The following is a 27481-nucleotide window of genomic DNA, read 5'->3' as shown; positions in this document are numbered from 1 at the left end:
TAGATAGATAGATAGATAGATAGATAGATAGATAGATAGATAGATAGATAGATAGATAGATTCCACACTTTATCACTTTACCCACTTGTTGATTGATGGGCATTTGGGTTGGCTTCACAGTTTTGTAGTTGTGAATTGTGCTGCTATAAACATGCGTGTGCAAGTATCTTTTTCAAATAATGACTTCTTTTCCTCTGGGTAGGTATCTAGTGATGGGAGTTCTGGATCACATGGTAGTTCTACTTTTAGTTCTTTAAGGACTCTCCACACTGTTTTCCATAGTGGCTGTACTAGTTAAAATTCCCACCAGCAGTGTAGACGTGTTCCCTGATCACTGTATCCACGCCAGCATCTATTGTGTTTTGATTCTTTGATTATGGCCATTCTTGGAGAAGTAAGGTGGTATCACATTGTAGTTTGATTTTCATTAGTGATGTTGAGCATTTCTTTCATATGTTTGTCGGCCATTTGTGTATCTTCTTTTGAGAATTGTCTATTCGTGTCCTTAGTCCACTTTTTGATGGGATTTTTCTTAATGATTTGTTTGAGGTGATTGTAGATTCTGGATATTAGTCCTTTGTCAGATGTATGGATTGTGAAGATTTTCTCTCAGTCTGCAGGTTGTCTGTTTACTCTGCTGACTGTTCCTTTTGCTGTGCAAAACCTCTGTGGTTTAATTAGGTCCCAGCTATTTATCTTTGTTTTTATTGCAATTGCTTTTGGGTTTTGGGTCATAAAATCCTTGCCTAAGCCAATGTCTAGAAAGGTTTTTCCAATGTTGTGCTCTAGAATTTTTGTAGTTTCAGGTCTTAGGTTTAAGTCCTTAATCCATCTTGAGTTGATTTTTGTATAAGTTGAGAGATGAAGATACAGTTTCATTTGCCTACATGTGGCTAGCTGATTATCCCAGCACCATTTGTTGAAAAGGGTGTCCTTTCCCCACTTCATGTTTTTGTTTGCTTTGTCGAAGATCATTCCTAAAGCTGTTTTCACATTTGGTAGAACCTCTACAAGGATCCCTTGGTTCTCACAACCCTGGCGCCCTTTTAAGAAAATTCCTTTTTTCTTGTTTCTGGTACCTCTGCCTGTTACTCAGTCTTCTCATCGGAATTTGACCCTTTCTCTCAGTACTACAACCGAGTTTCTAAACCTGCTGCCTTCTTATTGTTATTTATGAACTTCTGCCTGATTAGGATGGCTATAGATATTATTTGAACATCCTCAAGGGGTTCTCTACTCATTATACTCCCTGTAGATTTATTATTTAAAATCCTTTGAGGAAGGCAGAACTTTTATTCCCCCAGTAGATACAAAATTTGCCTTGGGCTAACAATGAAGCTGATGGTGGCCAGTTGAGAGGAACTGAGTATAGATCCAGCTGTGGCTCCTGATTAGGGAGGCAGTGTGCCAAAAGCCCTCTTGCAGGTGTCTAGTGGTTTCTGGTGTGTCACGTAGGACAAGATCTATTGAGGTTTTCTGAGCAGTGAGAGATGGGGCCAGAGACATCCAACAAGGTCTTATCAAGAGAAGGACAAAGCACAATAAGGAGAAACAACAGGCCAGCACCCCCTAGTTATTCCCACAGGGAGGCAGGCAGGGGTGACACGGAGGTTGTCAACTGGTGATGAAGACTCAGTTACAAGCCCCAGGAGTTCAGGAAAGGAACAGAGTCCTTGGGACAAGAGCTGATTTGAACTTGAGTCCTCAGGAATTAGGGACTTAGACCTGAGCACATTACCAAGATGGGCAACTTGGTTAAGGAGTAAAAGAGAGGGACCCAGTTTTTAGAGCTGAAGCTCTGTATCAAAGCTATAGTAACCCAGGGATGACTTGAAGGTTAATCTCAAAGCGTGGAGCTCCATCTTTTCAAACTCTTACTGTATAATCTCAGATCATAAAACCTGGGGGGAGAAGATGGAGACAAAGTTCTGACATTAAGTAAGAACTGAACTAGTGCTTCTTCTTGCCTTATTTAAGTTTACCAGATCACATCACATCTTCAGTCTACTTAGAACTTCTAGACTTCATGAAGTTGGCAGAATGAAGGACTGGAGATGGTCTATGCAAGACCTGTGGTTTTCCAGTATTAGTCTAAATGTGTCACTCGATCCTTCAAAGAACATCCACCATAAAGTCAAAGCCCCAGCCGGGTGCAGTGGCTCACACCTGTAATTCCAGCATTTTGGAAGGCCGAGGCTGGCGGATCATGAGGTTAAGAGATCGAGACCATCCTGGCCAATGTGGTGAAACCCCGTCTCTACTAAAAATACAAAAATTAGCTGGGTGTGGTGGCATGTGCCTGTAGTCTCATCTATCTACTCAGGAGGCTGAACCAGGAGAATTGCTTGAACCTTGGAGGCAGAGGTTGCAGTGAGCCGAGATCACGCCACTGAACTCCAGCCTAGCAAGAGTGAGACTCCTCCTCCTCCTTCTAACCCTCAGTCCGCCAAACATCTTTACTAGGTTACCTCTTTGCTCCTCCTTCAAGACTTAAGACTCAGTTCTGGTGCTGTCTCGTTCAGTAAATCCTCCTTAATTCTCCCAAGCTAAGCTAAGTATCCTGTTTATCATCACTGCTAGCCTCCCTGAATCCTTTAAACTTTGCATTTACTACATGTCTTAAAAACATCTTGTTTAGTTGTGTCTTGCCTCAAATATAGGCATCTCATGTACTTTACCTTTTCATCCCAGAATTTAGCTCAGTACCCATGGATGCCCGAATAAATATTTGCCTACTGAATTGAACAGAGAAAGATGGTTGTACTATAAATCAAGCTGACTAAAGTTGATTTCTAAAAGAGGAAACACATTAGAAGAATATCAGACTGAAGGAAAATATTTTGGCGAAGTCAGCCACCACTGGAGTAATTGTGGATGTGGGGCTGAAGAGGGTCTAGTCGTAAAATCAGAGATAGATAATTCTCTGATTATTGGTAGGGTAAAAAGTTTTGCTTAGAAATACCTTCAAAATTTCCCATTGCGGTTATTCTTTTCAGAATTGTTTTTTAGAAAATGAGTAGGGCAAATGGGAATATTTTGGGAAGGATCCCAAAGTTTCAGTGTTACAGACATAGGGACCTAGATAAAGCACGCCCTTTTCTTAGGTAAAATAGTAGTTTCTGACAGAACAAGGATTCACTCAATGGCCCTGAAGTGAGATATCTGTGAAGAGGTCAGTATCCTGGGTAGCTCTGAGAAGAAGGAATCTACCTTCCTGGAGTGCTAGATGGCTTTCTCCCTCTGCAGGTGACTGAATTTTCAGGAATTAAATAGGGGATTTGGGAATTACTGAAATAGAGGGATTGTGCACAACAGGTATATTCATCTCCATAGATCCATTCTAGTTTCTTTTGAAATGAGGCAATGTGCATTTCACTTACATTTATTTGACTAAAAGTGGTTATTCATACTGATAGTGATGTTTACCTGGGCATTGCATCTTAGAGCTCATTGTGCATTCCTGGAAAAATTAAAACTGGAATGTTCAGTGGAATTTGTAATAATCCCAAATTTACTTCTGTATATCTTTCCCCAATGCACAAGGGTATTATTTTTGTGAGATCGGAGGGAAATGAATAACCCCGAGGAAACATGCAACCTAGCTTTCCATAAAATAATGCATTACTGTTTATTCTATTGTAATTGTCTAATGATGCATTTCTATATTGAATCTCTATAATTTGCCTAAAATTAATTCTATCCTTTCTAAAGTTGTACTTTAGTTATGCTACTATTTGCCACCCTATCATACTAGAAACAAAATATTTTAAAAAAAGAAAGTGATGCAGCCTAACACTGCATAGTAAGTCACGCATAGTCACGCATAGTAAGTATCTACATGTGAAAACACTGACTGGGACACATAATTGGTTTCCTGACTTCTGATTGTTTTGTGTCATCACACACACCTCACTCTAGCATATGTGTATTAGGGCTGTTCATTTTATGAGACGTAAGCCACATATGGTTGCCAATTGTAGCTGGTGTTTGTTTTGAGATAATTAAAGATTGCTGTCACCTTCTACATGTTCATGATGTAATTGTATAAGCATATCTAAAGATCAGCATTCTATATTGCTGAATCATTAACTTAGCAGGAGAATGGATTTTTTTGTTTGTCTTTCTTTCTGACCTCTGTTCTATCTCTTTGGGTACTAATATGATGCACTGATCATCACCACAACAATAAACTGCTTAAAGTCTAAAAGATATTACTTGATTGGATAAACCTCTAGATCGGGCATGAAAAAATTTAGCCTTTAGTTCTGCAAAAACCATTAACTGTGTAAAGTTGGAAATAAGCTACCATTGTTCCAACTCCTACTTGGTCCTGTGAAGTGGCTTTATGCTTTTGAATATAGCTGCCTTCACAAGAAGAAGAAATGCAAGAAGTTATAAATAGAATGATGATATGCACATTTTTTAAAATACCTATATTATAAATGTCATAATATAGAAAACTTTAAAAATATGTTTACATTAATGCTTTAATTCTTGCATAAACATAGAGCTCAAAATCTAATTCTTCTAAAAATAAGAGTATGTATTTGTACAGGATATGTTATGAAGCATACTTAATTTGTATCATGAATATACTTAATCTATATAGTGTGGCTGTGTTTGAGTATAAGACCTTAACTTTATTTTTATTTTTGTATATGTTTATAATTATATACAAAAAAGTAAAAGCATAAATGTGCTTTTTATGTGTACATAAAATTTACATACACAAAATATGGACATGAATATTACTTTGAACTTGGGTCATGTCATACTTTAATAGGAACATAGTTAATTTGATGCATCGATTATACAGAAAACCAAAGTTTTAAAGGTATCAAGCATGTAAACAGATACAGTATATAAGAGGTATCACACAATGGCTACCTTAATTTGTTTTGATTAATATGTTTTATTTTTAATTAATCATGCAAGGTGCTAAGATTACATTGTAAGGGGAGTCAAACAATGTTTTTTGCTTCTATTAGATCTTGGTGATCATGTAGTTCATAAAAAATGAAAGGAAATCTAACTCTTTTTCTATTTGCTATTATAGGACAAAAATTAATGCTGCCTTAGCTAAAGGAGAAATAACTGTATTTTTTAAAAATATAATTTAATTCTTTGAATTTATGATTCCAAGTCCATACTAATTTTCTATTTTCTTTCAAAGTCACAAAGAGATCTAATGATTTGTTAATGAGCATGCTTGATGAAGATGACGGAGTGTCCACTGGAAGAGAAGAATAATGTTTACCAAGTGAAATTCTCAAAACTATGCTATTATACCCTTTGCAATTTTTAAAATCCAGGGCATATGAAGATGTGATTAGAATAATATAAACAACTTCAGCTGTAAGACTGATATGCATTATGTCCAGGGCACTAAAATAACTTGAGAGCATAATTATACAAATACTATTACTAACATTAGAAAATCTGTAGAAAACAGAAACAGTTTCATAATGGTGACATAAAATATTGTCCTAATTATAACTACAAGGGGAAAATCATATTAAATCACTCTACCCACCAAAAGCCTACGTGCCAAAATGTAGCATTAAATAGATTTGGAAAAGAAAGCAGTGATCACTAGAAGCCAACATGTGTTCCCTGGGAACAAAACATAGCATGGCAAATAGATTTTTTTTTTTTTTTTTAATGAGCAAATATAATTCCAGGCTGTTGGATCAAGGAAATGCCATTTACTTTGGGTATCTGTACTTCCACAGGTTTCTAATAGACTTGTTAATATATTATGGGTCAAAAATGAGCTAGATTTTTTTTTCTCAAACAGTTATGCCAAAAAAATACAGATTGATAGTGGTAGAGGTCTCTCTCATTCTGTCTCAGGCCAGGATCAACACTTGGATAAAACCATAGGTAGTAAACTTTCCATCATGTGTATGAGACAAAGATAAGGGGATAGCTGAGGTATTTGTTGATGGAATTAAAAGGTAAATATGGATGAAAACTATAGGGAAGAAAATTTTAGCTAATGTTAAAAAAAAGTTGTTTATGTGTATTCGTGATTATACCAAATCTCATTCAAAAAAGAAGAAAAGGAAGACGAAAAACAGAAAGAAATAAAAATATGGTAGTTTATAATTTAAATAGAACATAGTTAAATAAGCAAATCTAGTTGAATGACATAAAAATGACCATTCAAATGGCATAGTAGAAATAACACAGCTTCTGGGCCAGAAGACCTACCTCTAAGTATCCCCCTATCAATTACCAGCTCTGCAAACATTGATAAATTGTTTATCCCTACTAGGCCTCTGGTTCTTTGTTTATAAAATAAAAATTATAACAATGATATTAAACTTCTCACCTAAGAAGATCATTATGTGAAGGAATTAGAAGTATCTACAATTATATTTGGCATATATTTGGATATAGGTGTAATTTTGTAAATGTCAATTTCTCTTCTGCCAAATGGAATGGCTTTCCTTTTAAGGAACTATATTTTCATCTATTTTAGTATTTAAGCAGACCTCTATTAGGAAATATTATTAAAATAAAAACAAAAATAAAAACATCTTTATGGAGTAGAAGATTGAAATGAGTGATTTCTCAGGTCTCTGCTAGTACTTACATTTCATCACTATGGGATATTCTGAGTTCCCTCTCTAGTTTATTTTGGAGGCGTTTTTTATGGAGGCGTTTTTTATGAAATTCTATTATTACTTTGTTTATGAAGAATTTCATTTAGAAATATGTTCCCTAATAGTTTTCAGTGTGTTTTAATATTCATGCCTCTATTATTTTCTTCCCACTGGAGAATTTGCAAACATGTCAAGAGAGAGGGACTGTATATCATTAAGACTGAAGAGCTATTTAGGCCTTTCATCTTTCTAGGTAGAGTGATATCAAGACAAACCTGGTCTCAGAAAGTTACTTTTAACGTCAGTCAGCTTCATAGAAATGCATAAGATTAATCAGGTCAAATGCTGACCTCATCTCTTACGTCTTCTAATTCCCTCTATTACTTTGCCACACATGTTGATATAATTTTGCCTGACGTCTACACTACGGTTTTAATTCCCACTGTATATCACATCTCTAACTGAACATTTTGCTACCATCTGAATTAGGAAATTATGAAAACAGGGTTTCTTATATTAACCATGAAATCTTTACCCTTTGTCAACCTCTTGGTTAATATGACTCGAACTGTTTACTCCCCCAAAGAGTAAAACATGATGTCATCTGCAAATCCATGTCTCATACTGGCTTTCTTCCTACTCCAAGGCCTGTGTCATCCCAGACCTTGAACCTCTGCAATTTTGGCTCCCTCTGAACCCTGCCAGCACTCAGCCATCTCCCTAGATATTTGATGTAATCCTTCTCTCTACTGATTCCCACAGTATCATCAAAGATGATCTCCAGTAGAATGTGGTGGCAGTGGTCATATGTAGACATCATTTGCCTGTAAGTAAATCCGTTATTTCTAAATTGAGGAATGCTTAGTTTGTGTCACTTCTTTATTTTTCATATCAAGTGCACTCATCAGCAATAATGAAGCAAAATAATTTGCATTTCTGGCTTTCTGTTCTTATAGTTTAAAAAAACCCTTTTCTTCCACAAAATATGAGGTCAACCATCAAATGAAGGTCATCTGTCAATTATTTTACTGAATATATCTCCACCTCTTGCTAAACCCAATTTCTTTCACCAACACCAGTATTTTGCCTTGTTAGTATTCGTATGCATGGTTCATTATTTTATCTCTTTTTGTAAAGTGACTTTAATTTACCTAAAAGTGCAACTGTTAAAACTTATAAACAGCAATTATCAGAGTATGAAACCAGTCTCTTTCCTGTAGAGCTGACATATACTTAGCTAATTACCTCATCATTGCCTTAGCAGTATTTACAGTGAAAGAAGCATTTATGCACAGCTTTGTCTGTGGAGCCAGGCAACTGTTAAATATATGATATAGCATTTTGGGTAACAGTTTTGAAATAGCTCAGAAAGTCCAAACAAAGAAAACGGAGGACTTACAAAAAGTGAAAAGATAGAGAGAGTTTAGGAACCAACAGATAAGGGAAGGATCAGGTACCAGGATTTCAGTAAAACACTAATACCCCCATCCCAAAGTTAGTTATCTGTGTGTAAAGCTGAAAATATTCCCAAGAATGTTACAAATTCCCAGTGGAAAAATCTATGGATATTAAAATAAAAAATGGGGCTTCTTAAAGGTAATGGCAAGGGATCCTAAGAATTATCTAATAAAGTCCTAAATATGTCAGAGTTCGTTTCTTGAAAATAAAGTACAGTTTCACTCCATTTTAGTCCCAAGAGAAAAGCTTTAGACAGTCAGTTCCCAAGCCATAGGCTCCTGGGGAGCTCCAGGATTAGTACAAAGGTTCCAAACTTCCAAATACTCTCTAAGCATTATATGTAGACATTACATATCTCAAACATAAATGAATTACTCTTTTTTGAGTCTTTGTAGTCTCTTTTATAATGAAAAAATGCATTTCTTTTCTAAATACATGGTAGGTTTCTTAAAAAGTGGACATTTCCTTAGTTAAAAACAGTTAAGAAAATTAATTTGATGACAAAAGATCTGTCACCAGGCTGGAGTGCAGTGGCACGATCTCAGCTTACTGCAACCAACGCCTCCCAGGTTCAAGCAATTCTCCTGCCTCAGCCTCCTGAGTAGCTGGGACTACAGGCACTTACCAGCATGCCCAGCTAATTTTTGTATTTTTAATAGAGACTGGGTTTCACTGTGTTGGCCAGGTGGTCTTGATCTTTTGACCTCATGATCTGCCCTCCTCAGACTCCCCCAAAAGAAGATCTTAATAAAAAAGTTTGCAGACAATTCTAGATCAGGTAATGATATGTCCAGTTTAAATATAGGTAGGAAATTGGCATGAGAAGGTTGGCAGGAGGGTAGAAAGACAGACAGTCCTAAGTAAATAAGGGAGAGCATAAATGGAAATACCTACATGGCAAAGATGGGGGACAAATATAAAAAGACACATGGAATGAAATAGTAGATTTTCAAAATGAGATTAATTTCATTGACTAAATTGAGTTTGAAAGACTATCAGGTATTCAGGTAGAGCCCATTGACAAGTGACTCTGAGGACCTGATTAAGAAAAAGCTCTGAGTTACCTGGGAACATCAACTGTTTTCCTATTAGGGTAGAGTTTAAACTGTGAGTTTGATGAAATTGCCGAGAGAGTGTAACATGGTTAGTTAGTATGCATAGCCCTCTGCTGGAAATTCTGTGAGGATTAAATAAATGTTCAACAGAAGTAGATTTATAGGGAAGCTTAGCTTTGGAGTTCCTTACTTGCATGGGCCATTATAAGGGTTTACCTCTAAATAGCTCCTATTTTTAATTTATAATTTTGTATTTATTTTTTTAAAAGGAAAACTTCAAACTGTAAAATTCCAGGCCCCACAAAAGTCTGGATCCATACGTGTTCTAGTCCCTCAAGGGGCTAAAAAAATTAAGTAACAATAAAAACAGTTCGTTTCTAATTGTAGCTCTGATGGCTATTCAAAAAGTGCTGTGAGCTGAAGTGTTTCTATGGACACGTTTAATAAAAGAGCTGAGTCTTAATGGTTGCAATGACACTGAAAACGAATGAATGAATGAATGAATGAATGAATGAATGAATGAATGAAGGTAGAGAAAGAATGAATAGAAATGCAGGCATTTCAATAAGGAAGTGAGGACACAACAACAGAGTAAATCAATCTTAGGTTATATGCTACCAGAAAAACCCCAGGAGATTTTTGTTTTCAAGTTTCTTGGCAGACTTTTTTTTTTTTTTTTTAACCTCAAGGCAGATTAGTATTAATAATAATGATTACACTCCCCCATACTATAGTCTACTTTGGTTTATAATTCTTTACCATTACATATAACCTCACTGTGCTGTTGACAGCACCATGTTGTTAGAGTTAGGAAATATGGTAAGATGATGGCCCCAGGGTTCAGAACAAAGAGAGAAGATATAGGCAGCCACAGATGATGTGTTCACATTTCAGATTTGGTTTCCCGATTGTGCTGCAATGCTGTTAGGTTTTATTATTAATTATTTTGCCTTTATTTTTCTTTACACTTGGTAAATTTAATGAGCTGTCTCTAAGTAATGGTGCTTTTTTATTCCCACTGCTATCATTCTATTCCAAATCCTTATCAGTGCATGAGTGTGTTACCAACCTCAGTCTTTTCATGTATTGAGTTCTTTTTTTTTTTTTTTTTTTTTTTTGAGATGGAGTTTCACTCTTTGTTGCCCAGGCTGGAGTGCAGTGGCGTTATCTCAGCTCCCTGCAACCTCCACCTCCTGGGTTCAAGTGATTCTCCTGTCTCAGCCTCCCGAGTAACTGGGATTGCAGGTGCCCACCACCACGCCTGGTTAATTTTTGAGTTTTTAGTAGAGTGAGGTTTCACCAAGTTGGTCAGACTGGTCCTAAACTCCTGACCTCAGGTGATCTACCCTCCTCAGTCTGCCAAAGTGCTGGAATTACAGGCATGAGCCACAGCACCTGGCCTCATGTGTTGAGTTCTTACTTTTTGCTAGGCACTTAGTTGAGTACTGGTGATGAGCAGTGGATGAGATGGAGTTTATAGTCTAGCCTTTTAGATTTTCACTACTGTTTATATTCTTCTTTAAACATACCTTTTCATCTTTTTCTTTTCTGTTTTTGCTCAATAAACTAAAATTGGCCTCCAGTTTTTGTTGCATCAGCCTCAATTTGAAGGCACCATTAGGTCTTAAAGTATCTCTCTCATACTCACCCTCTCTTTTTGTTAGAAATGTTTCCTGATATATCATGTCCATCTTTCCTTTAGAGTGTATTATTATTTTTTCCTTTAGGATGTATGTTTTTTTTCACTTCTATTTACGTAAAGTTTACTCATTTTAAGCCCATCCTCCTCTAAAAAACATTAATTTTTTCATCTTTATTGTTTTCCCCTCTAATTAATTAATTAATTAATTAATTATGGACTTATAGGCAGTATCAATTTTGTGCTCATGTTTGCTGATAGTTTTCTGCATTTTAGCTCTGTATCTTCACCCAGATTGTAAGCTCCCTAAATCATAGACGGTTAGAGATTACAGGAGTAACTTCGTCTGAGTAACATTTCAATCAATATTTTTATTGACATACTCACCTAAGTATATCACATTCTCTGCATTTTAAAGAAGAAGAGATAAAACTCCAAGAAGAGAATGACTCTTCTCTGGTCAAACAACTACTTGTTAGCAGAGCCATATTTGCAACAGTACTATTTCCACTAAGCCTTACCTTCCATGTTCCACATATTGCCTGGGCCAGGGTTGAACAGGTAGTAGGGCTCAATAATTTCTTTTAATGGTATGTACAGAATGAAGTGTATTTGCTGCTATGCCTCATTCTATGGTTACATGGCCAAAGGTAAAGGTCGACAATACAGGATCTATTTTTCCCTTGTCATAAGTAAATATGGGATGGTGAAACATGAAGGGTCAATGAAAATATCAAAGGTGAGCATATAACCTCATTATGTTGTTGGTTATAGGTGAGCAATTCTTTTAAAATTACTTTCTTGCTAATTTTGGGTGATAATTGCATTTCCTGAGTTGATGACTTAACAAATGTTTTATGATTTAGACAACTAGATGCACCATCAGATCTAAATGCCCAGCCCCTGCATGGTAGACAATTTATTTGACTTGGCAAACTCCATTCTCTCTCTCTCTCTCTTTTTTTTTTTTTTCCTTCTTCAACTTCTAGTGAAGTTGGCCTCTTGGAGATGGCATTTTTAGGAGTAATGGAGATACCTCCTTTCCTATCAATAAAGCTGTGATTTACGGTATTTAATCTAGTTGAAAGGAAAGAAAAATGGAAGTCTGCATACAGAAGAAATGAAATTATAATAAAATGGCACACTCCCCAAAGTTTTCCTAATATGTAGAGTATAAACCTGGCACCCAGCCTTATTTGCTGCATACAGAGCTCCATCGATCAGAAAAAATGGAAAGCCTGGCATTCCAAGACTCTCAATACTGCATTTCACTTACTAGGTTCTATAGAATTTATTGAGTAAGTAATGTGGTATTTAATCCACACTACGTCCTCTCTTCTGCGTAAGACTAAGTCGCTAAGTCTCTATGTAAGACCTAGAAATACTCTTTTTAATTTCTTCCTCATATCTATCTGGATATTACTTTTTATCCCTGTACTGCCATATTCTGTGTTGTCCTGTGACCCTCAATTGATTATAAAACATTCAGCCTTCATTAGTGAGAGCTTCCTCCGATTTTTTTTTCTATCAATAATTGCCCATTGGAGAAGGTAGGACTATGGAAAATTGTTTGTGTTTTGTCACTAGCTTAGAAATGCTGGAATGAAATTTAAATCTTTCCCCAATGAACTATAAACTGCTCTCTCTTGCTCAGCCTCAAAACTTGAATGTGATTTAATGTTTATTCAGCACCAACAATGTACAAGCACTTCAAAAAAGCATTCTGTTTATCTAGCCCTCTAAACTTCTAAAGACATGTCACATACATTGCCTAATTAGCCCTCACCAGACCCGAGGAAAAGAGGAAAGGAGGACATGCACATTATTCCCACTACACACACTGGAAATAAAGCTCAGACTTTTTAACAGGATAATTGAAGCCAAAGGGCCACAGGACGTGAATGAAACACACTCCCCTACTCGTTCTGAACTAACCAATAAAGTACATTGCTTGTTTTTCTCCTCTCTATTCCCTTTCTAATCATTTGTTTTCATCACCTGTTTTAGACTCTGGTTCATTCTTGTCTTAATTTAAAAAAAAAATACTGATACTTTCTTTTTGATCTTGCTGTGTTCTTCCCTTTGTGCACTATTATTTATGAATCTATTTCCTCTTCTTTTTTCTTTTCACTTACTACTGCATTTAAACTGTTATTATAGGAGACATCACAGAAGGAAAACACAGTGAGGACATTAAGATGTTCTCTCTCAGTCCCTCTCTTTCTCTCGTGCTTCTGGTGCTATGTTCAGTACTTGCTCTCTGTTCCCATTGAGTTTGCAGCTTCTCTGCTGAATCACTGCTTTGTATTCAGCCAGGGACCATGGAGTATTCCCAGTGTATTTATTTTCTGTTCCTGAGCTGAATGCTGGGTGCTTCTTTGTCCTGATGCCTTCTGCAAAAGAGTTTAGGAGGTGGGGGATGGAGGGGAAAAAAGAGGAGGAGGGGTAGGAATGCCAATAAAGCTTTCTCTATCCCCCAGAGGAATGTGTGCAAACGTCTTTAACATTGCTTTCCTCAATATTCTCCTCTCTGCCGCCCTTGCTCTTAATTGGATCTAGACTCTAGAGAAAACAACTTTGTTAATGGGATGTTTAAAGTAAAAGAGAGGTAGATGTTGGCTGTGCTCAGTTCTGGCATCGTGTCCTCTTTGGGAATAAAAGTCTCAGGTGCCTGATCTGGGGAAGGAATTCCACTCTCTTGATCATGAGGAAATACCATTTCCCTTCTGTTGCAAGTTTTATTCCCCTCTTAAAATGAAAGATTATATTCTGTGTCTCCTAAAGATACACAAAACTAATTTGCTTAGCAAATATGGCTCATTATTTATTTAGCTATTTGTCTAGTCCTCCATTAATCTGTTTGTTTATACCTTTGACAGATGGCTGTTAAACTTGTCTTTGTGCCAGGCACTGTGCAAAATTGTGGGAATAAAATAGTAAATAAGAGAAACAAAGTAACAACGCTCATGAGGCCTACATTCTGATTGAAGAGAAAGGCCGTAAACAAGTATGTCAATACATAAATAAGATAGTTACAGCTTGTGGTCAATGGTAAAATTAAAAATAAACAAATTATAATAACAAAACTATGAAAAGGATATTTTGGAGAAGGTATCCAGGTAAGACCTTTCTGAAGGGGTAGTATTGCAGTTTAGACCTAAAAGCTGCTTATATAAGCTTAGCAGCACTATTTAGTTTTAGCAGTTTTAATGAGGTATAACATATATATTAAAATTCACTTGTGTAAAATATTCATTTCAATTCATTATTAGTAATGTACAGAGTTTTGCAGCCATCATCACAATCTAGTTTTAGAAGACTTTCATTATTCCCAAATTTTTTTTCATGCCCACATTTAGTCAGTCTCCATTTGTATTCCAGACCCTGGGCAACCTCCAACTTTCTGTTTCTATATATAGTTGTTCCTTGATATTCTGGGGGATTGGTTCCAGAACATCCTTTGATACCAAAATCAAGTCTCTTCTATAAAATGGGGTAGTATTTATTTCCATATAACCTACACATATGCTCAATATACTTTAAATCATCTCTAGATTATTTATAATACCTAATACAAAGTAAATGTTATGTAAATAATTGTTATACTGTATTGCTTTTTGTTTGCATTATTTTAATTGTTGTATTGTTATTTTTCAGTTTTTCAGTATTTTCAGTCAGAGGTTGGTTGAATCCATGAGTGTGGAACGAACAGATATAAAGGGCTAAGTGTATTTGCTTTTCCTGGATATTTCATATAAATAGAATCATACACTATGAAGTATTTCGCATCTGGCTTCTTTTACTTAGCATGTTTTTGAGATTCATGCATATTGCAGCATGACTTAATAGTTTGCTCCCTTTTAATGACTAAATAGTATTCCATTGTGTAGATATGCCATATTATGTGTAACCATTCACCAGTTAATTGACACATGGATTGCATCCACTTTGAGGCTGTTATGAGGAATGTTGCTTGGGCATTTATGGTCAATTCTTTGAGGGAACATGTATTTTCATTTCTCTTCCATAGGCACTGAGGATTGGAATTACTGGATTGTATGGTAAATCTTTTAACTTTTTAAGAAACTGCCATATTGTTTTTCAAAGTAACCACACCAATTTAGATTCCCACCAGCAATATATGACTGTTCCAGTGTTTTCATATACTTGTTGACACTTACAGTTGTCTGTCTTTTGGGTATAGCCATTCAAGTGGCTGTGTAGTGATGTCTCATTATAGTTCTAATATTTAGTTACCTAATACCTAATGTTGTACATTGTTTCTTGTACTTATCAGCCATTCGTATCTCTTCTGTGGTAACGTGTTATTCAAATATTTTGCCTCACTTTTGATTGAGAATTTTGTCCCTTATTATTGAATTTTGAGCATTCTTTTTTTTTTTTTTTTAGTCAGAATCTTGCTTTTATTGCCCAGGCTGGAGTGCAATGGCACGATCTCGGCTCACTGCAACCTCTGCCTCCTGGATTCAGGTAGCTGGGATTACAGGCACCAACCACCACGCCCAGCCAACTTTTCCATTTTCAGTAGAGACAGGGTTTCATCATGTTGGCCAGGCTTGTCTCAAACTCCTGACCCCAGGTGATCCACCCACCTCAGCCTCCAAAAGTGCTAGGATTACAGGCATGAGCCACTGTGCCCAGCCCCAATAATTCTTTATATATTCTGCATATAGGTCTTCTATCTTTCGGGATATGGCTTATCTTTTTATTTTCTTTTGAAGTGTAAAAGTTTTGAATTTTGATGAAGTTCACTTTATCAAGGTTGCTTTTATAATTCTGCTTTTGGCATCATAGCTAAGAACTTTTTGCCTAGACTCAAATTACAACGAGTTATTCTTACCTTCTTCTCTAAAATTATATAGTTTTAGCTCTTACATTTGGGTCTATGCTCCATTTTTTTATCAATTTCTATATATGCTATGAGGTAGGTTCTAAATTTGTATTTTTTTCAATGTGGAGATCTGATTAGTTCAGCACCAATTGTTGAAAAGACTGTCTTTTCTCTATATAATTGCTTTGGCATCTTTGCCAATTTATTTATTTTTTAAGACACAAGTCTCTCTCTGTCACCCAGGCTGGAGTACAATGGCACGAACTCTGCTTACTGCGACCTCTGCCTCCCAGGTTCAAGTTATTTTCTTGCCTCAGCCTCCCAGGTAGCTGGGATTACAGATGCACACCACCATTCCTGGCTAATATTTTTCTTTTTTTCTTTTCTTTTTTTTTTTTTTTTAATTTGAGGCAGGGTTTTACCATGTTGGACAGGTTGGTCTCGAACCCCTGACCTCAAGTGATCTGCCCACCTTGGCCTCCCTCTCAAAATGCTGGGATTACAGGCTTGAGCCACCATGCCCGGCCCAAGTTATTTATTTTTAATTGCTCTGTTTCAGAAGAGAACAATGGTTCATGAAAGCTGAAATACGTTCATTTGTCCTTAGATCAGTCCTTGTTATCTGATGCTGAAATTCTTAGTACTTCATGCCGAGTTTTTCAAAAGATGTACAAGATACAGTCTTTTGATTATCTACTTTGAAAAAAATTTATTTGGGTTGGGCGCAATGGCTCAGACCTGTAATCCCAGCACTTTGGGAGACAGAGGCAGGCAGATTGCCTGAGGTCAGGAGTTCAAGACCAGCATGGCCAACATAGTGAAACCCCGTCTCTACTAAAAATACAAAAATTAGCCAGACGTGGTGGCAGGTGCCTGTAGTTCTAGCTACTTAGGAGGCTGAGGCAGAAGAATCACTTGAACGCAGGAGGCGGAGGTTGCAGTGAGTTGAGATTGTGCCACTGCACTCTGGCCTGGGTGACAGAGCAAGACTTTCTCTCGAAAGAAAAAAGAAAAAATCAATCTGTACTAGGCACAGATAGCTATAAACCCTTTTTCTGCTCTCAGTTTTCAGGAAGGAAATGATATATCTGCCATAGCATTCAACAAGAATAGGTACAGTGTCACTTAGATGTTACAGGAACAAAACAGAATTTCTAAGTCAAGAGAAACTGACATATGACAGTTATTTTTGTAAAAGGTATTATGATAAATATATTTTTGGTGGTTTGGCTGTATGTCTAAAATGCTTTCCTCTATTTTTTTAAATGACTAATACAAGTAGATGAATACTCAGAGTTATACACATGTCTATATTGGACAATGAGCAACTGATCCTATCTTTTCTGGCCCAAGTTGGTTCATTTTGCTCTCACGTTTCTTATCTTTTCCCTGTGATTTTACAGACCTGGGTTTCCATTAGTCTGCCTTGACCCTATTGATACCTGTTTTGGATTTTAAAAAAAGATTACTGCTTTACCCCAAATAAGTGTCTTTTAGATCTTCCTTATCTTCGTACACTGAATCTTGACCCATTTTGCCCTACTTTTCTCCTCTCCTGTCTTCTGACTCCCCACTGTCTAGACCTCAGAGCACCAATTTTCTAAAAAAAGAAATGTAAGCAATTCTAAGACCAGTATTATTTAAAATCTCAATTACCTGTTCTCAAGCCTCTAGAAACACAGGGGATTATCTAATTTCTATAACTTCCAAATGAAATCAGTACATGATTTATTGAGTACACATTCAGGGGATTAAAAAAGGATGTCACTTTTAACTGGAATTGTGGAAAAAAAGGCTTCAAAAATATGTGGCAAATGAAACTTATTTAAGGAGGATGAGAGTAATTGTGTATTGATGTGGTAGGGGATAGAAAAGTAGGGAACTCAAGGCAGTGTCATTTCATTTATCCATTCAGTCATTACCAGGTATAACGCCATAGTGGCAGGAAGCATGGGGTGATTTTGGAGAATATTTATGAATTATCTACCCAGAATAGGAGACACAGGGTAGCACTTCTACAAAAGGTGACATCAATATGGTGTCTTTAATGTTCAAGTAACAGTTTGCCTATGATGCTTAAAAGGAAGAAGAACAGATATGTTGGGGAGAGGAAATAGCACATGCAAAGGCACAGACACATACAGGTTTATCGAGAGTTCAGGGGACTAGGAGTGAGTTGGTATGGAGGAAGCAGAGTATGGATGTGACCATGAGTAGAGGGGTAAACCTGGGGGGAGCTCAAGCCATTTTAGGAAATAGTGAATCTCTTTACCTGGCAAATAGGAAGTTTGCAGAGAAAATTAAGATATCTATCTATCTATCTATCTATCTGAAAATGTAGACAAGGATTAGTTTGGAGCCACCTGGAATACCAAGTTCAAGTTTCTGAATTTAATTTTAATTTTCTTGGGCAAAGGAAAGTAATTTGTTAATACACAATGATATAATTTTGTCCCATGGCATAGTTTAAACGTGAGGAATGGCTGGCAGCAGGGCATCATCCAGAAGCTTCCTGAAGTAGTATGTGTTTCATGACATGAAGGCATAAGCTAGAATAGTAAATGTGGCATTAAAAATAAATTTTAAAAATCATGAGAAATATAATGAGGAAATGATCAACAAGAATTTGTAGCTGGTTGGCTTAACATGGCAAGTGTGAGTAAAGATGTCATTGAAATTTCAAGCTTGCAAATAATAGGGAATTAAGGAAGGGGAGCATTTTGGTGAGGGAAAGATGATAAATTGGGTTTCTATACCTGCTGAGTTTGAGATGACATTAAAATATCTAATAGGCCATTTTTGCTGGCCTATTGAGATAAGTAAATTTCACGAGTGAGATCAGTGCTAAGGATTGGATTGGGAATGTTTGCAGTGTAGTGGAAGGAAGATTTGTACTTTAAAATAAACATAAATGGCATAAAAATACATTGACTTAACTGTGGCTATACAAGAAAGTCAGCAGGTAAAAAATCCAGATAACAGTGAGAGGGAAAGAGACAGAATAAAACACATATTTACAAAACAAATGTTGTAAAAATGGCACAACTTTTTAAGATTACATCTTTGATAACTCAAGGGAGTTTAGGTTATTAAAGCCACTGTAATTAGTCTCAAACCTCTATCTCTCTAGACTGTAAACATTTTCTCTGCAGTGTGTAAAAGGGTGCAGCCCTTTTCTATGACTCCCACAGCAGGAACTCCATAAGACCTACAGGACCTACGCACTGATACTTAGAGACACAGCAAAATATTTTTTTACTGATGGAGCCTCGAAGATACACAGAAGAGTTGTACTGTCCTCTCGTCACCATTTATTTATTATAATCAGGACTGGCAAGTGAAACAAAAAGACTCCTATTATTAAAAGAACAGGAAACCAAGCCAGTTGGTTTAAAAAAAAAAAATGGCCAAGATGTAAGCCAAACTCTCTTTCTCTCCCTTTTTCATCCCCTTGTCCTATTTCTGATTTGTGTTTTCTTGTCAGCGTTTTCTCCAGCAGGTCGATTCCTTTTCAGCTAGTACCAGTGATTTTTAAGCAAAGGAAGAAACCTACTCTTTGCAGGTGAGAGATAATCAAATTAAATATTACACAGCCCCTGAAGTGCAGGCAGCTGATAACAAGAGCCAAACTCAATATCCTGACAGATGTTGTCTTGGATTGATTAATCTCTTCTCTCACTCTGGGTTAGCCATCCTCCAGCATGGACAGCACAGCCCCTTGGCTGCATCCCAAATGGGTTTCCACGTGGCTGGGACTGACCCAGAGAAACAACCCTGTTAAATGTGCAGTGGAATCCCTTCCTTTTGAGGAGGAGGAACTGAAAACCCAGCTACCTCTACTTTGAAATCCACTGTAGTAAGGCCAGATTCTGGGCTTAATTTATGGTGTTCAGAATAAAGATGTATTTTCTCTGAATTTTTGGTTGATACACATACACACCATTTTCTCTTGAACTTTAAGGATTGAGGTATGCACCTTTTTTGATGGAGAAAAATGTGGGAGAGTAGAACAAATAGAACTTCAAAAAAAAAGAGCAAATAGATTACAAACTGCATCCAAATTTATGTAGGGGAACAAAAAAGAGATTCCTTTAGTCTTTAACTTTTCCTCCCTGCCTTCCCCTCTCCCTGCCTTCCTTTCACCTCTCTTGGACCCCTCCTGTGTTTTCCTTCCTTTCTGCCTCTTCTCTTATCCTTCTAACTTCTTTCTCTCCATCTTATATTCTGTTTAATATGTATTACTTATTATTAATACACTTGCTAAATGTTGAGGACACAACGAGGTAAAAAAAAAAAAAGAAGAAGAAGAAGAAGAAGAAGGAGAAGGAGAAGTCTGTGCCCTCATGCACATGCCTCTAACTCAGCAAGGGATCCAGGAGGTGATAAATCACAAAACAGCAATGTGATAAGCCATGTGTACGGGAGCAGAAAGATACCAGGGGAGGGTTCATAGGTTCATAGAAGACACTAGGTTTGTCCTGGCCTTGAAGGATGGTCAGGCGGTCAGTAAAAGGCAAGAAAAGGAGCATTCCACAAGTAGGCACGAAAGAATGTGATGTTTTGAGGTAGTTTGTCACCTGTATTCCAGCCTTGACAACTGCAGCACATTCACCACTCAGCTTGACAATTTCAATCACTTTCTAACTCCATTGTTTTTTTAATCCCCATTTTGCTTCTGTAACCCATTCTCCTTCCAAACATGGTATCTTAAACTGGGGATCTAGGTTTTGAGTTTATTCCAACTCTAATCATGGTGCTCCCTTAAGATCCTGTATTTAACACTTACATGTCACTGCAACCGTGAGTAAAAATGCCTTACTCCTTTTCCAGTTCTGGTACAAAACATGTGTGGGTGCCTACCAGGGAGAGGCAACATGTGCTTGGAGAGAGAGCAGTTAAGTATGGCTTAGCTGGCACACAGAAGTGATCAATTAGTGCTTGTATTATTTATTTCAGTAATGCTGACTGAAGGAAAATGGCCCGGAAGCATTTCCCATACTACCTCAGTTTTGCAGAATAAAGTTTTCATCTATGGAAATAAAATACACATGAATTATAACTCTGCTTCTTTGAATTTATATATTATTTCTACATTAGAATTGCAAGAATATACAGTGAAGCCTTTGTGAATGTCATCACTTTAAGGAAAATGTTTGAGTTGGAATAAACATTTCATTTTAAAATGTATACAATTTATGGAGTACATTTTCACTAGCCCTGCTCCTTTCACCCCGATCCCTAACTACACTGCTAGCCTTCCCCTTGGCAACTTCTCACCCCTCGTATGCCCAAAGTCTTGTTGATATATTCCAGAATCTTTCATTTGCATTCTCTGCAAGGGCCTATGTTAATTCAATATCAGCAGCATTACAACGCAGCATGAAGGGTAAAACACTATTATTATTTATTGTGCTTTGACCTGTGGGAAGTTTCAAATGCCTGTGTCATGCCAGTTTCCCATAATCATCTATACACCTAACTTGAAGGATGCCAAACGCTCTCAAAAATGGAACGAGAAAACCAAGATGATCTGGGTAATTATTCCTGCCTCAGTACCAAAGAGAACAATCTCCCTCCTCTAGATCATTTTGTTATGCATGTTGAAAAGCATCAAGGAATGTATTTCTTATTCTCAGCCCATTGGCCAATGAATCTATATCATAGCAGATTTAACTCTGTCCTCCAACCTTTGTCATTTAGGCCTGTAGGTCTTTGTATGTGTAGCCCTCCCTCAGCAATGTTGTGAAGCCTGAAATACCTTTACCTTGTCCAGCAACCATTTTTTTTGACAAATCTATGAATCACTATACTATTCTGTCATTTTTTATGTCGTATGAGCTCAAGCCATCTCTGTGAGCCTCATTTTCTTCCTCTGTAAAATGGTCATGATAGTAACCATTGTAAAATAAAAACAAATTTGGACTAAGATAGGGAGAGCCTTAGAAAGACTATTGAAATGGGGAGAATGCTCTGATCTCACAAATCTGTAAGCATCTTCAAATTAAGCAGATTTTTTTTTTTCTTTTTTAGTGTGAAGGAGGGGCAAGCAGAGGTAAGCAGAATCTTTGGAAGAAAAATTGGACAAGCAAGGGGAGATGGCCAATGAGGTCTGATAGGTCTGATAGGAAATTACCATGCTATGGTCAGCCACTTGCCTGGAGAAACTAAGGCAGCATGCTCCACTTTTTTTTTTTCTTTTTTCTTTTTTTTTTTTTGTAGTTAGCTATTTAATGAGGTTCTTAAGACATTTAGAACACCAATTTGTGAGGATAAATTCCATTCGTCAGGGCAAAAACAGATCGCAGGTAGCCCTGGAGCTGAGGAACAGCTTTGATTTTTGGTAGAATTTGTGAGTCCACAGCTTTCTGATCAATCTTGCGCTGCTCTGTAATCTCGTATTTCTCTTTCTCTGTGTCGAAGATCTCACCTTCCTGGTGTCTGGGCTTCCGCAACTTCTTCTTCTTGAAGTAAGCATCAATAAGATGTTTTGGGATTTTGACATTGCTGATATCGATTTTGGTTGAGGTGGCAATGACAAATTTCTGGTGCGTTCTTTGTAGAGGAACTCAATTGAGGACCAGAGGTCCAGTCACAAGTAACAAGCCACTAGCCAGCTGCTTCAAGAAAACCACCCTCTTGCCCCTGTGGCGTCCAGAGAGGATGATCAGAATGGTCCCGGGGGTAATGCTGGCTCGCAGTTTTCTCATGTGCTGACTGAAGGGTTTTTTGCCGTGGCTCAACAGCTTTCGAGGCACATCTTCAGTAGGATAATATCTAGGCATTTTGCGAAGTTTAACCACCCGGGTACCGCCGTTCTTGTCACCACCAACTGGTTTTGTAAGAGTTGCAAGAACCTTCTCCTTCTTTTTCTTTTCAATCTTGGATTTAGCGGCTGAGTACTTCCTCTTGTACATGGCCTTTCTGGAATACATGGCAGATCGGGAATACCTGCCAATTCCTCTGACAAGGACAGGGTTGCGGCTGCAATGGGGCTTCCCCTTCTTGGGCTTCTTAGCCTTGCCACCAGCATGAGCCTTCTTGGCTTCGGGTTTCTTCTCTTTAGTATCTGGCTTCTCAACTTTTTCACCCGCCATCTTGCAAGATGGGAAAGAGAACTAAGGTTTTTCCTGCTCCACTTTTTTATTGCTTGCTCAGGCTTGGGGGCAAGCAGAGTTAAGGGCCTGTAGGAAAGAGAGAAACCTTAGTAAAATTTGGTCAATACAAAGCAGAGGGTAAAAAATGTGCAATCATGACTACTTGGTCACTATGTCACTATTATTTACAATTACTGTAGGAATTAAATGGCAGTGCATACACAAAAAGTCACAGGTCACAGAGTGGAAATCACAGAACTCACTGATGTTCCATGAGACAAACAGAAAAAGTATTCAACAACACTAGTTTGATTTCTCTCGGACTCCATTTTCCTCCAGTTCCTCAAGATACACTAAAGAGTCTCGTCAGCCTTTTGTGTGAGTTAGATGTGCTTTAGCTGAAATATAATTTCCACTGAAATGAGAAGAACCAAACGTTGGATTATTGCTCTGTCTGCTTCAACTCAGTGAGATGTAAGATTTTTGAGGTCAGACCTATGTTTTCAACATATGTCTGATGAAGAATGAATAAATGAATAGATGAAGGAATGAACAAATGAACTGGAAGACACTGGCTGGGCAGGGCAGGACTGTGATATGCAGGAGGATGGATATGTTATTGAAATCCACTGCGCTGCAGGGTAGAGAATTTTGAGAAACCTGTTACTGAAGGAGTAGGGAGTATTTTAGGGAAAGAAAAAGAGTCGGCTGGCTTCTTTTCTCCTGTAGTGAAGACTTCTGCCATTTTTGCAGTGATAATGATCCCTAGATGGGGTATAAAATTTACCCTCCTAAAATATAAATTCCCCAAAATGAAAGTTGGTGTAATGATCTGGCAGTGTACAACAGCCTGCTTAAAGATGCAGGAAGTGTTGTTTAAAACAAATGATGTCCATTCCTTCAACTGGATATTTTCATCCAGCCGCCTTTCCTGCCTCCTTCCTTTTCCACCTTCTTAGAATTGATTAACTATTAGAGACATGTATTAGGGTAAAGGAACAAAAAGGACTGATTGCAAACAGCACTTTCCTGTTTTTTGTTTGTTTGTTTTTTGGGTTTTCTTTGTAATTTTCTGTGAGATTACCAGGTGACTGTTTTCAACTTTCTTGTCCTTTCTTGTCCTTACCAGAACCACCAATGTGGGAGGAAGACTTTTGCTTCTGTCACTGGATGTTCTTTCTCTTGAATTTTTCTCTTTGTTTACTGTGCACAGGAGGACCTGAACTACAATTGGCATCTGAGACTTTTTCTGTGGATAATTTATGCCCATACCCTTTGATGCAGAGTGGCCTTTCTCTGCCTGCTGCATGTATATAGGAACCAGTGGATGAGAAAATACAGGACTTTGGTGCTGATCCAATTGAAAGTATAGTACCCTTGCTCATGGTGACTGAATCATTGGGTTAAGTGAGTATCTAGGCTATGAACAGTCAAATTCAACCTTTCCACCCTTGGTGGCAAGCAAGTAGAAAGCGCATAAACATACAGGGAGAGCCTTTGAGCATCTCGTATAAATATTTTAAGGATTATATAGAATATCTGCAAAGACTAGGACAGTGCTCAACATAAAATAGGTCCTTAATAAATGAGAAACTGTTTATTTGTTTTTTAATGTTATTTTATTAGTCATTTAGGTAGTTTTCAGGATTTCCAAGCAGCTTATTCTTTTGAATAACCTAATTTATTTTAATGAAATATAGAAATATGATTACATATATTTTAAAAATGTCACGAAAAGTATGCTTAAAGCATGATTAGTTTGAAGTCATTTATAGTTTTCTTCACAAGAAATTTGTGGTTTTAATGGGATAATCATAGGGTTGCTGAAATCATTATAAGCCATTGATTATCAAACTTTAGACTACATCAGAATGACCTGGAAGATGTGTTAAAAACAGATTGCTAGGCGGAACCCAATAATTTGTATATCTAACAAGTTCCCAGGTGAAGTTGCGGCTGGTCTAGGAAACCAGATTTTGAGAATCACTGTGGTAGCCAAATGCTGATGGTGAACAGGATCTGGCTACAGCAGTGATTTAGTGAGTATTTAGTGTCTTTATTGTTTTCTGCCTGGTAAATGGAAAAAATAACTAACTTCAAAGAGTAAATGTCTTCTTTTCTTCCAATACTATATTGAGTGCTTCCACCTCAGATTTATTCTAGGGAAGTAAAGGACTCTTATTTTCTTTTTGATTATTAGGTTTATCTCAGAATGTAATGTTGAGAAAGTCACCAAACCATAACAATGTTAAATAATAACATTAAACACTAAAATCACCCATTTTAAAATAATTTAGGGATTAGTTTTTCTTTAGATTGTTGATGTGACAGCTTTTTTGACCCAAGCTCAAATGAAATGTAATTCATGATTTCTGAAGATGCTTCTAAACTACGGAACTTGCTGTCAGTACTTGCTTAATTCTTGCTTGGTAGATGGCTTATTTTCTCATTAAAAACCTACTTTCATTGACTTCGGTCCTTGATTTCTTGTAGAGGGGGAAGAGAGTTCAAGTGAGTGATCAGAGATGTGGAAACAATCATGAGTAAAGCATGTTTTTTTTTTTGTTTTGTTTTGTTTTTGAGAAGGAGTCTCGCTCTGTTGCCCAGGCTGCAGTGCGGTAGAGTGATCTCGGCTCACTGCAAACTCCGCCTCCTGGGTTCACGCCATTCTCCTGCCTCGGCCTCCCGAGTAGCTGGGACTACAGGCGCCTGCCACCACGCCCGGCTAATTTTTTGTATTTTTAGTAGAGATGGGGTTTCACCGTATTAGCCAGGATGGTCTCGATCAATATCCTGACCTCCTGATCCGCCTTCCTCCGCCTCCCAAAGTGCTGGGATCACAGGCGTGAGCCACCGCGCCCAGCTGAGGAAAGCATATTTTTATAATGCCTTTGATGTGGGAAGCTGCAATAGTGAGACTGCATGTTTTTCGGGAGGTCCAGACAGAGAGAACCAAGAGAATCCTGTGATGCTTTCTAGAGAATAGATCTTTTTAACTTAATCTAATCTATTGTTTTGCCTTTCTGTTCATTTCATATATTACCATGTTCATTCTGGCTATTGGGTAGAATAATCATGTATGAATAATTACAGCTTCTACCTGTGTCCTTTGAAGTCCCTCAGCAGTAATAGTTTCAGGGAAGCAGAATTAATGGTAATAATGGTATCAGCAATATAACTGCCTTAGTCTGCTTTCTCTTGATATAATAGACTGCCACAGGTATTTAAGTTGATTTTGCTCACTGTTCTTGAGGCTGAGAAGTGCAAGAGCACAGCACCAGCATCTGGTGAGTGTTGTTCCATGGCAAAAGGCAGAAGTAAGCATACACGACAGAGGAATGGGGGTCAAACTTATCCTTTTTTCAGGATCCCTCTCCCTCAATAATTAACCCTCTCTGGCAATAACAGCATTAACACATTCATGAGTTTAGGATGATTTCAATCATCTTCCTCTTTACTGCTGAGGGACATCTCAAGGAGATGAAACATGATCACCTAATCACCTCTTAAAGGTCCTACCTCTTAATACTGTTACAATTAAATTTCAACACAAGTTTTGCTGGGAACATTCAAACCACAGCAATAACATTAGAGCCAGCCACCTATGACCTGGAGGAGTAGAACTGCTTTAGGAGAGGGAGACGCCTCCCTTTGCAAGAAAGAAGACCCTGTGAAAAAGTGAAAAAGTCATTATGTAACATTTTCTGCTTATGCTTTGGAAGTACAAGTTAGACCAGAGAAAGGACAGCTAAAAAATTCCATCTTTCCTGGCAAGTTACCGAGCTTGATGGGCAAGGAATGATGAGGAGAGACCTGATGTGGCTATGGGATTGGAACCCTAGGAAAATAATTCTAGGAAGCATCATAGAGTTTCATGGATGAATCAAAGGACAAACATTGTGCACTTGTCTGACCGTGTATTATTGCTGTGACCTGAATTTTGCTATGAGAAGTTTTGGTAAGAAAAGCAGTTAAGGAGGTGTTTTAAAATAGAAGCTAGAAATAGAAGAAAGTAAAGGAAGTTTGTTCCCAGTTTTTAAAAAAATAGCTAATTAGGTAATCCTACAAAAGATGTTTAAAACTAGCAGTTACTTTTAGAGGTGGATTCTAGCAGGTGATGGAGCTTCCTCTAATGTTAATCCTTCTGCTGTGCAGTGGCCTTCAGCTTCAGCAGAGTCCATTAGAATAACATGACACTGGAGGTTTTGTTCAAAAATCCCTTTTCTGAGCTTCCTTTGTCATTTCAATATTTAAGCGTCTATTTGGTGAGGTCAAGAATCAGGAGTCTTATAAAAAAAAAATCTGTCCCTCCTATTCGGTATAACTGTCTATGAAGAGTGACAAGAATCTTATTACTTAGTAATGAGTCATGATTGAGGTGCTATATAGAGATTTACCCAAAGCAGAAGAAATTGTCTTAATGTGATGAAAATTGTACCCTAATAATGAAAACTCAGAAAGGATGGGAAAGTGAGATTCACCTGAGGTAAACTAAAGGACTGTTCTTGAAACAAACAAAACACTTAAGGAATCCTGTGAGTCCTCTTTCCTGTGGCACTAGCCTCAGTGAGAAATGTCCTGGCAGAGGAGGCAGAGTTAGGAATCTGAGCACACACCTAGCGGGAGAACTGGCTCTAAACGTGCCAATAATTCTCTTTTTCCTTCAGCATGCCTCCATAAATAAGCATCTTTCTCCTTCCATTCAGCTCCTCCAAAGCATTTACAGCTCCTTAATTAGACATATGTCTGCTATTTATTACCATTTAAAAGGGCAA

General features: G+C 37.5%; 1 protein-coding gene and 1 pseudogene across 3 annotated transcripts in view; one reads left to right on the top strand and one right to left on the bottom strand.

The window, feature by feature from the left end:
* LSAMP (limbic system associated membrane protein) overlaps positions 1 to 27481 on the top strand; it is a 652155-nt gene that overhangs the window by 8308 nt on the left and 616366 nt on the right. The window lies entirely within an intron of this gene.
* On the bottom strand, positions 21826 to 22717 carry LOC111543719 (annotated as a pseudogene). The gene has a single exon (XR_002731938.2). The product of XR_002731938.2 is annotated as a 60S ribosomal protein L6 pseudogene (transcript).

The sequence above is a fragment of the Piliocolobus tephrosceles genome, chromosome 2, assembly GCF_002776525.5.
Source record: "Piliocolobus tephrosceles isolate RC106 chromosome 2, ASM277652v3, whole genome shotgun sequence".
In the NCBI taxonomy this organism is placed as follows: Eukaryota; Metazoa; Chordata; class Mammalia; order Primates; family Cercopithecidae; genus Piliocolobus; species Piliocolobus tephrosceles.
The sequence above is the reverse complement of the archived record's forward strand: the minus strand, read 5'-3'. Positions and strand labels throughout refer to the sequence as shown.